Source organism: Elephantulus edwardii, unplaced genomic scaffold (genome assembly GCF_000299155.1).
Source record: "Elephantulus edwardii isolate Elephantulus edwardi_28Jun2011 unplaced genomic scaffold, EleEdw1.0 scaffold00015, whole genome shotgun sequence".
Lineage (NCBI taxonomy): Eukaryota > Metazoa > Chordata > Mammalia > Macroscelidea > Macroscelididae > Elephantulus > Elephantulus edwardii.
The window spans coordinates 949,530-959,795 of record NW_006399765.1 but is presented as its reverse complement, the minus strand read 5'-3'; positions in this window follow the sequence as shown (position 1 = coordinate 959,795).

Here is a 10,266-nt window from a genome sequence, read left to right as displayed (position 1 = left end):
ATCTGTGTTGCCAATTTCATGTGTTTGGGGTATATGTTTAGGAGCGGGAATTGCTGGGTCATATGTAGGTGAAATATGAGGCACCATCAAGTGTGTTGCTTATTTAACTCTCTGGCTTAGAGTTAACATGTGGAAATGGAGGGAGATGAGGCTGTGTGCTAGACCGTGGCTATGGTAAGAATTTTGTACTTCATTATAAACTTCTCTAGAGAAGATTGTGAACTACTTAAAGACTGCAGGCAGAGGAATGTTGTCACCTTATTTGTATTTTAGAAAGATTGGAGCTTTCCTATTCTACTAATGGGTCTATTAAATAGTGTCACCACTGTGGAAAAATGAGAAGAGTATTCATTTGAGATGCTGAGTGAGCTCCAAGCAGGATGGATCAAAAAGAAAAATACCAAGACATAGCATAACCAAAATTTCTGATTGCATAACCAAAATACTGATTGCAACTTGGGAAAAAGGAAGATTACCTACAAATAAGAACCAGTAACACTAAGCTCTCATTTCTCAGAAATTATGCCGGCAAGAAGACAGTGGGATGGCATATGTAAAACTCTGAAAGAAAAAATAATACCAACCAATAATTCTATACCCAGCAAAACTGTCCCTCAAGTAGGATAGAGAACTTAGGTCATTTCTAGGTAAACATATACTAAGAAAATGACAAGAAATACTAAAAGGAGTTCTTTGGACTGAGATCCAATGACAGTACCCAAAATTAACACACATGAAGACATTCAGAGCACAGAAATACAGAAAATATAATAGACTAAAAAATAGAGAATCAGATAGCAGTTCGCATGTGAGAATTACAATGCCAAAACAGGAAATAATAAGTACATTTCTAGAACTTCTAAATGGAGAAGATATCATATGGAAATAAAATAGTAACTTACAGGGTAACTACCAAGAAAATTAACAAACCTCTTCAAAATACAAAGAGGAAAATCATAAAACTTATTAAACACTGAAACAACAGAAAGAAGGAAATGATAAGAAAAGCCTAGACAAAACTAACTCAGCACCAAAAAACCAGATGGAACAGGGAAATGGGCAATATCACAGGAGATGAGAGCAAAGTGACAGCAACAAAACCATACCTACTTAGAATACATTGAAAATGAATGGATTAAATACACTGCCAAAGGGGGGGAAAAGTAGCAGAATGGGTACAAAAGCATGACCCATTAATGTATTATCTACATGATATAAACTTTAGACACAAAGGCAAAAATAGACTGACAATCAAAGGATGGCAAAAAAGAATTTATCAAGTAAATGACAGTTAAAAAAGCAACCAGCAACATTAATTTCTGATAAAATAGGCTTAAAGGCAATAACCCACATAAGAGATAAGGAAAGGCATTATATATAATGATCAAAGAAGCAATTGAACAAAAGGACATAACTATAATTAATATCTATGCACCAAATGACAGAACTGCAAAATGCTTAAAACAGATGTTAAAAGATCTTTAGTGGGAGATTTGAAGAGAGAAAATATCTTCACAATAATAGTTATTGTTAGATGCTGTTAAGTCGACTGTAACCCACAACCAGCCTGTGAATGACAGATCTGTATGTTGCTCTGTTCTGTGCCATCCTCATCATCTCTGATATACTGGAGCCCACTGTTATGTGTCAGTCTGTCTTGTTGACAGTTGTCTTCTCTTTTGCTGTCCCTATGCCTTACTAAGCATGATGTCTTTTTCCAAGGACTGGCCCCTCCTAACAAGCCCAAACTATGTGAGATAGACTTTCACCATCCTTGTCTCAAAGCAATCTGGTTGCACTTTCTCCAAGACCTGTTTGTTCTTCTGACAGTTCATGGGATAGTCAGAACTCTTCATCAATACACAACTCAAAGGTATCAGTTCTTCTGTTAACATTATTCATTGTCCAACTTTAAGATGCATAGCAAGTAATTGAAAGGACCCTGGATTGGATCAAGCATACCGTAGTCTTTAAGCTGACATTGTTGTTCTTGACTGCATATTGTCCCAGTGCAATGTCTTGATTTCTTGACTGCTGGTACCAAGAATGTTGATTTTGGATCCAAATAAGATGAAATTAGTCCTTTCTTCATCTGTCATGATGTTACCTCTTGGTCCAGTGGTGAGGGGTTTTGTTAATGTTGAGATGTGGTCCATATTGAAGACTCTGATCTTCTCCAGCATGGTTTCAACTACTTGTGAGCAAGTTCAAATTGAAGCGGAAGAAAATGAAGATGAGTCCACAAAAACAAAAGACCTTGAGTCTATCCCACATGAATTTAAAAAACCATCTCAAGAATAGGTTTGCGGAACTGAACACAAGAATAGGATAAGAGTGGATAGATAATGAACACTGCATTGGAACAGATAAAGGAAAGAACTGTTTGAAAGGAATATATGATTAATCTTTATATGTATGACAGTAGTCCAGAATAAGAGATACATTGCAAAGTGGACTGGCAGAGGGGGAAGGGAGACAGAGGGAGGAAATTGTTCAACAATGAATGAATATTTTTTCCCCTCATTCTCCCACCCCCCTGAATATTTTTTTTTAAAGAGTGAACTGAGGGAGGAGGATAGGCAGGAGAGGGGGTAAAATGTGCAACAATGAATGAATGAAAATCTAACTTTTTAGTAAACTTTAATTAAAAGCACAAGTAAAACTTTAAAAGAACAAAACAATAGTAGGAAGTTTCAAAACACTACTTTGATGAAGGACAAGAGCACAATATACATTCTTCTTCAATGCACATGGAGCATTCTCCAGACGGATTATATGTTAGGTCACAAAGTAAGCCTCAGTAAATAAAACAAAGCATCTTCTCAAATTACAGTGCTGTAAAGTTATAAATAAGCAACAGGAAGATTAAGGGGGATACGCAGAAACAAAGTAACACCGTGTCTGAACACCACTGGGAAATGTTGTTAAATGCCATTGAGTTGAGCACCACTCATGGTGGCCCTGTGAACAACAGATCTGAATCATGTCCTGTGCTCTGCCATACTTATCATCTCTGATATACTTGATCCTATTGCTGCAGCCACTTTGTCAATCCGTCTTGTTTAAGGTCTTCCTCTCTTTCGCTGACCCTCCACTTTTCCAAGCATGATGTCCTTTTCCAAGAAACAGCCTCTCCTAACAACATGCCCAAAGCAAGTGAGATGAAGCTTCACCATCCTTGGCCTCTAAGGAGTGCTATTATAACTATAACTTCTAAGTAGAGGGAAAATCAAAGTGATTTCAAGATAAAGTGATCTGTTTAGACTTGAAAAGAAATAGTAACTTACTATAAAATTTAAAAATTATTGAAAACAAGTGAGAGTGAAAATACAACATACCAAAATCTTTGGGACACAGCAAAAACAGTATTCAGAGGTCAATTTATAGCACTAAACACACATACAAAAAAAAAGGGAAGAAAGACAAAATCAAGTTCTATGTGTGTTTTACTGACTATATAAAAGCATATGACTTTGTGGATCTTAACAAATTATGGCTAACATGAGGAGGATGGGAATCCCAGAACACTTAATTGTGCTTATATGGAATCTATACCTAAATCAAGAAGCTGTTGTCTGAATAGAGGAGAACACTGCATAGTTAAAAACCGGGAAGGATGCATGTCAGGATTGTATCCTTTCCCCTTACCTATTCAGTCTGTATGCTGAGTGAGTAATTCATGAAGCCAAACTTTATAAAGAAGAATGTGGCATCAACATTAGAGGAAGACTTAAAAACAACCTGTGTTATACAAATAATACAACTTTGCTTGTGGAAGTGAAGAGGATATGAAACGCTGCAGAAGATGAAACTTTGTTGTGGATTGCATTTTAACATGAAGAAAACAAAGGCCCTTGTTATAGAACCAACAGTCAACATTATGATAGCTGGAGAAAGGCTTGAAGCTGTCAATAATTTCATCTTGCTTGAATCAACAATCAACACCTTTGGTACTAAAAGTCAGGAGATCTGGAAATATACTGTATTGGGCAAGTCTGTTGTCAGCAACCTCTCCAGAATACTGAGGAGCAGTGATGTAATTTTTAAGACAGAGCTATGCCAGCTTCATGCATGGGCTTCTCAATCACCTGCTATATATCCGAGAGCTGGACAACAAATAAGGATGGCAGTAGAATTGATACCTTTGCGTTGTGATGCTGACATGTTCTTGCAATGGTGAATAATGCTGCTAGGAACATTGGTGTACAAGTTTCCATTTGAGCCTCAGTTCTCATTTTCTTGGGGTATATTACAAGCAGTGTAATAGCTGGGTCATATGGGATTTCTGTTTAGCTTTTTGAGGAAGTGCCAGACTGCCTTCCAGAGTGGTTGTACCGTTCTGCAATTCCACCAACCATGTAACAGAGTTCCTATCCACCATATCCTCTCCAACCTTTATTACTTGCCGTCCTGTTAAACTTTGCTACTGCTACTGGAGTGAGATAGTATCTCATTGTGGTTTTGATTTGCATCTCTCTTTTAAGAAGACTAGAGCTGGTTTTTTGTGGGTGATGTGAGGCCTGGCTTCTGATCCATTCTTCTGCATGTGGCAGTCCATTTTTCCCAGCACCATTTATTGAAGAGATTCTTCCTGCCCCATTGAGTGGATTTAGCATTTTTGTTGAAAATCAGTTAGTAGACAAATGGATTTATTTCTTAACTTTCAGTTCTGTTTTGTACTGGGTTTTATGTGTATTTATATAAATATCAAGCTGTTTTAATTACTTTGGATTTATATTTTTTTAATCAGTACCAGACTTTTCATTTCAGTGGCTTTATATTTTGGAATTAGGAAGTGTGAGTCCTCCTATTTTTAAGGATATATCTTTTTTAAATTTTATATTGGTTTGATACAGGAGTCGTATACATTGTGTTTTGTTTATATACATCATGTTTCACACGTTCCTTCATTCACATTGTGTTTCGTACAATCATTCCCATACATTTTGTATAAAACTAATCACCGTTGAAGAGGAAGCTATTTGAATGGACAAAGACACATGAAGAAATGCTCAAAATCACTGACAGTAAGAGAGATGCAAATCAAAACCACATTGAGTAGCAGTGGCAAAGTTTAACATGACAGTGAGCAATAAATGTTGGAGAGCATGTGGAGAGATTGGAAGGAACTCTCATAAATGGTTGTTGGGATTGTAAAATGTTACAACCATTTGGAAGGCAGTTTGACATTTCCTACTATAGCTTTGAAGATTGCTTTAGCCATCTGAGTTCCCCTTACCCTTCCATATATATTTGAATATTGGGGGTTTTTATTTCTGCAAAGCAGCTGTTAAAGTTTCTTTATCTCAGTGGTATGTTTTGAAGCACAAAAGTTTTAAATTTTGGTTGTCTAATTTATAATTTTTTTCCCCCTCAAGGATCATACTTTTGGGATCAAATACAGGAAATCCCTGTCACAAATTATTTTCTCACAGAATTTTTATGATTTTAGCTGGTCAGTGGTCAATTTTGAATTAACTTGTATATATGTATGGGGTGAAGATGTAAAAATGATAATTTTGCATATGACTACCCATTTGACCCAGCACCATCTGTTGAAAAGATTATCTTACACACCCCCCATTGACTTAACTCTTATCAAAAATCAGTTGACAATTAAACAAAATCAATTAACCATAAAGGTAAGGTAATTTATTTCTGGACTCTTAGTTCTTACATTCTGTAGCCGTTTTTACAATATGAAAAAATTAAAATAGTCTAAAACCCAGAAAAACAAGCTCACTACTGTAGATTGAGTCCAATGCATAATGACCCACACTGGGTTTCTGTTTAGATGGGAGGATGTTGTTGTTATGTGCCATCGAGTTACCTGCGACTGATGGCGACCCTGTGTACAACAGCCCTAAACCCTGCTCTATCCTGTGCCAATCTTACTGTCTCTGACACACCTACCTCCATTATCCTAGTCATGACTCAGTACATTTCATTGAGGGGCCTCCTCTCCTGCACTGTCCCTACACCCTCCCAAACATGATGTCCCTCTCCAAGGACTGGTCCTGACTTGCAACTTGTCCAGAGTATGCCAGACAAAGCTTTAGCATTCTAGCCTCTAAGGAGCAGCCTGGTCTTACCCTCTGTAGGATGAAACTGTTTGTTTTCCTAGCAGTTCATGATAGAGTCAATACTCTTCTAAGCACTACAGCTCAAAGGCTTCAACTCTCTATCATCCCTAGTCATTGTCCAGTTCTCTGATGCCTAGCAAGTAATTGCAAAGACCATGGCCTTTACCAGGCACACCTTAGTCTCCAGACTGATATCATTGCTCCTCAGTATCTTGGAGAGGTCTCTGACAGCAGATTTTTCCAATGCAATTAGTCTTTTAATTTCCTGGCTGCTGGTAAGAAGAGTTGATAGTGAATACTGGCTGTATTTTCCAGTGGATCAGCTGATAGGTTTGAACCACTGGCCTTTTCATTATGTTATACAACATGTAACATAAGACACCACCAGGGTGCTTTTTTTAAAAAAAATGGTTTTATATAATCATTCCTATACATTTTGTTTTCTAACATTGATTACATTGTTTATAAGGACTCATCAAATCCTCCCTATACCTTGTCTTTCCCTTCACCCTGCCCATCCATCTGCTGATCTCTGTGCCCATCTCCTTCCCTCCCCTCCCTGTCAGTCCTCTGTGGTTGGTTGTGTGTATCCTGAGCACCTTTTAGCAACCCTGTGTCCTCCAAGTATTACCAGAATTGTTTTGTCTATTTCGGATCCTTTGCATTTCCATATAAATTTCAAGATAAATTTTCCAATCTCTATTAAAATGCCTGCTGGGATTTCACTAGGGATTGCATTGAGTTTATAGCAATTTTGAGAGCATTGCCCAATTCATGAACATGGATTGCCTCCATTTGTTTATACCGTCTATAATTTCTCTCAGCAAAGTTTTAGTAATTTTCTGTGTAATCTTGTACTGTTTAAAAAATTCTTTCGTAATATTCTCCATATGATGCTATCATGAATGAAATTGTTTTCTTAATTTAATTTTGGATCACTTCTTGATAGTATATAGATATAAAAGGGGGTTTGTGACTTATTGATCTTTGTAACCCTGCATCTTTGCTAGATGTTTTTTGTTTTACTAAGGTTTTTGGTTTGCTGTTTCTTTAATGTTTCCTCTTACAGGATAATGTCAGATGATCCTGCAAATTAAGTTTAGTCTTTTCTCTCTAATCCGGTTGCCTTTATTTATTTTATTTATTTAGCCATGGCACAGGCTAGAACTGACAGTTTAGTGCTGAATAAACCTTTGCCTTGCTGCAGATCTTGGGGAGAAAACAATAAATTCTTTCCTCATTTAAGTATGATGTTAGTTGGGGTTTTTCCTTGATGCACTTTAACAAGATACTAATGTTCCTTTCCATCCATAATTTGCTAGGAATTTGTATTGGAATGAGTTTTGGATTTCATCAAATGCTTTTCCACGTCTATTGAAACAATTTCATAGGGATTTCAGAGGCCTGCTATTCCAGAAGTAGATGGCCAATCCTCCTTCTTGATCTCGAAGCTCTCCTAAAGCCTGTCCACCATACGTGACCCTTCTGGCATTTGACACACTGGTGGCAGAACCTTTAACATCACAGCATCCACAAGTTACCTCAGTAAAGCTAACTGACGAGTGCTGTGCTAATTAGAACAATGATAAAGAAAAGAGAATACAGATACCCAGGTGATAGTAATTAGCAATATGCAGATCATTCCCCCAATATAACAAACTGAGAAATGTCTCGTTTATGAGGCTCCAACTCTGAACCTCGGGTACCAGCTCTAGGGAAGGTTTTCCTCTCTGACCGTTCTGGAAGAAGGTCCTCGTCTCTGAGCTTCTACTCCTGGACTGGCTTCCTGTGACTTAGTGTCTCTGCTCTTCCCCTTGAGGTGAAGGGCTGGCATAGCTGGATAAGGTCCCCGGTGAGGGTGATGTCTCCTCTGGATCTGGTGGTCTTCCTGTCTTTCGTGCCCCAAGGAGAAATAGGTGGAAGATCCTTTCTTGCTTGTAACATCGTGCTTGGAAAGGTGGAGGGACAGCAAGAGAGAGGAAGACCCTCAACTAGGTGAATTGGCACAGTGGCTGCAGCAGTGGACTTGAGTGTGTCAGAGATTGTGAGGTTGGCACAGGATAGGACAGGGTTCAGATTTGCTGTACACTGGGTTTCTGTGAGTCATATTTGACTGGATGACACCCAACAACAACATTGAGACAGTCATGTGACTTTGGTTCTTTGTTATTATTGTATATTATGTCAGTTGATCTTTAATGTTTAACTTTGCATTTCAGATATCACACAAATTATACACAAATCCCATGGTGTATAAATTAACTGTAGTATGTTTACAACAGGTATACATGTATAGTATACACACATATATATAAATACCCAAACACACACACACGGAGCTCTGGTGGGCAAGTGGTAAGGAGTTGTGCTGCCAGTCCAAAGATCTGTGGCTTGCATCTACCAACTGCTCTGCAGGAGGAAGATGGGCAGTCCCTTCTTGTGTGATTTACTGCCTCTGAAAACCTGCTGGAAGGTCAAGCTGGTGGAAGGTCAGCTTTGGGTTGGCTCTGACTTGATGGTACAGAACAACAACATCCATAGATACATAGTTGGATTCAGTGAGCTCTGGTGGTCTAGTCCATAAAGAATTACACTGTTAACTCAAATACCATACCTTTCTGGCAGTTCGAATCCATTAACTGTTTTGTGGGAGTAAGATGGGCAGTATCCTCTTGTATGATTTACTGCCTCTAAAATCCTGCTGGAGGGTCAGCTATGAGCCAGTTTTGACTCCAGAGCATTGAGAGATTGTCAGATTCAGTTTGCTGTATTTCCTTAGGAGTTACATGTCTATATTCCTAAGGGTTATTATTGTTTCTGTAGTTTTGTTATTTATGTAAGTTTAGTATATATTGGAATCTATTCTCTCTATTTTCTGAAAGATTAGTGTTATTTCTTTCTTTAAACATTTGAAAGAATTCACCAGAGACGTCTTCTGGGCCTACAGTGTTTGGTTTTTTTTCTTTCTGTGGGAGAAAATTTTTATTTACTAATTTCATACAAGTTGCCGTACCATGGTCACTTGTGGTTGCTGTGAGGCTGAACACTGTGACACTGATGTGTCAAATGCCTTAATGGTTGGCTACCCAATGCAGACAGAGAGTGGGGTGGAGCTCCCCAATTAAAACAAGCTTGGGAGGAGGAGTGGCATCCACTTCTGTAATAGCTTGCCTCCAGAAACCCTATGAACCTCGAGAGAGGATGAAAGGCACCCAAGCATCAGGGACTCTCCTTCATAGGGTCGCTATGTGACTCAACAGCACTTAACAATAACAACAGTTTAAGACAGAGTTGTGCACATTTTCTGTATCTTCTTTAATGTTTTAATAAATTTGTTTCTTTCCAGGAACTTTTCCATCTAATTGTGTGTTGTTGTGAACTACCGAGTTAGAATGACCCATATCTGCTCCTCCAGCAGATTTTCAGAGGCAATAAATTGCATGGGAGGAGACTGCCCATCTTCCTGTAGAGAAGCTGATGAAGTCAAACTATGTACCTTAGTATTGGCAGCACAATTCCTTACCATTAAACCACCAGAAACATGAAGTTGGTCATAATACTCTATTACAACTATAGGTGGGTGGTATGCCTGATTTGGAAATTCCAGTCTTATCTATTGTTTGACAGTTTTGATTTTTTTTTAAAGACAACACACACAACAAAACCCCAACTTAAAAAAAAATTATTTGAATAAAAAGTTTACTGAGCATAATGGTTTCTATTTGATCGTTCATACTAATTTTGTTTTACACCACTATTAACAGTACTCACAAGGTCTGATTCTCTTCCTGTATTTGCCTTTCCTTTTCCACACCACATTAATGTCAATTGTCTGATTCTTCTTGAGATCGTATTACTTGATTTTATTTTACATTAGGTGGTGGGCATATAGAAATCCCCCATGATAAAGTTGACAGCTTCACTCAGACCATTCTTCATAAAGCACATTCTTAAAAAGTATTCATCTAACCTGGCAGGAGAAAGGCCGGTTGCAACCCCCCCATGATACATCTTCAAGGATATGAACATGTATGGCTAAGCACAATTAATAACAGTGCATCTAAATTCCAAAATCAGTCTCCATAATAGTCTGTGTTTCCTACTGCCAGAGGGGCCCTTTAGAGTAGTGAGAGAAGATCTTCACCCTGAAACCCACAGCGTCCCTTTTCAGCAGAAAGTAGCT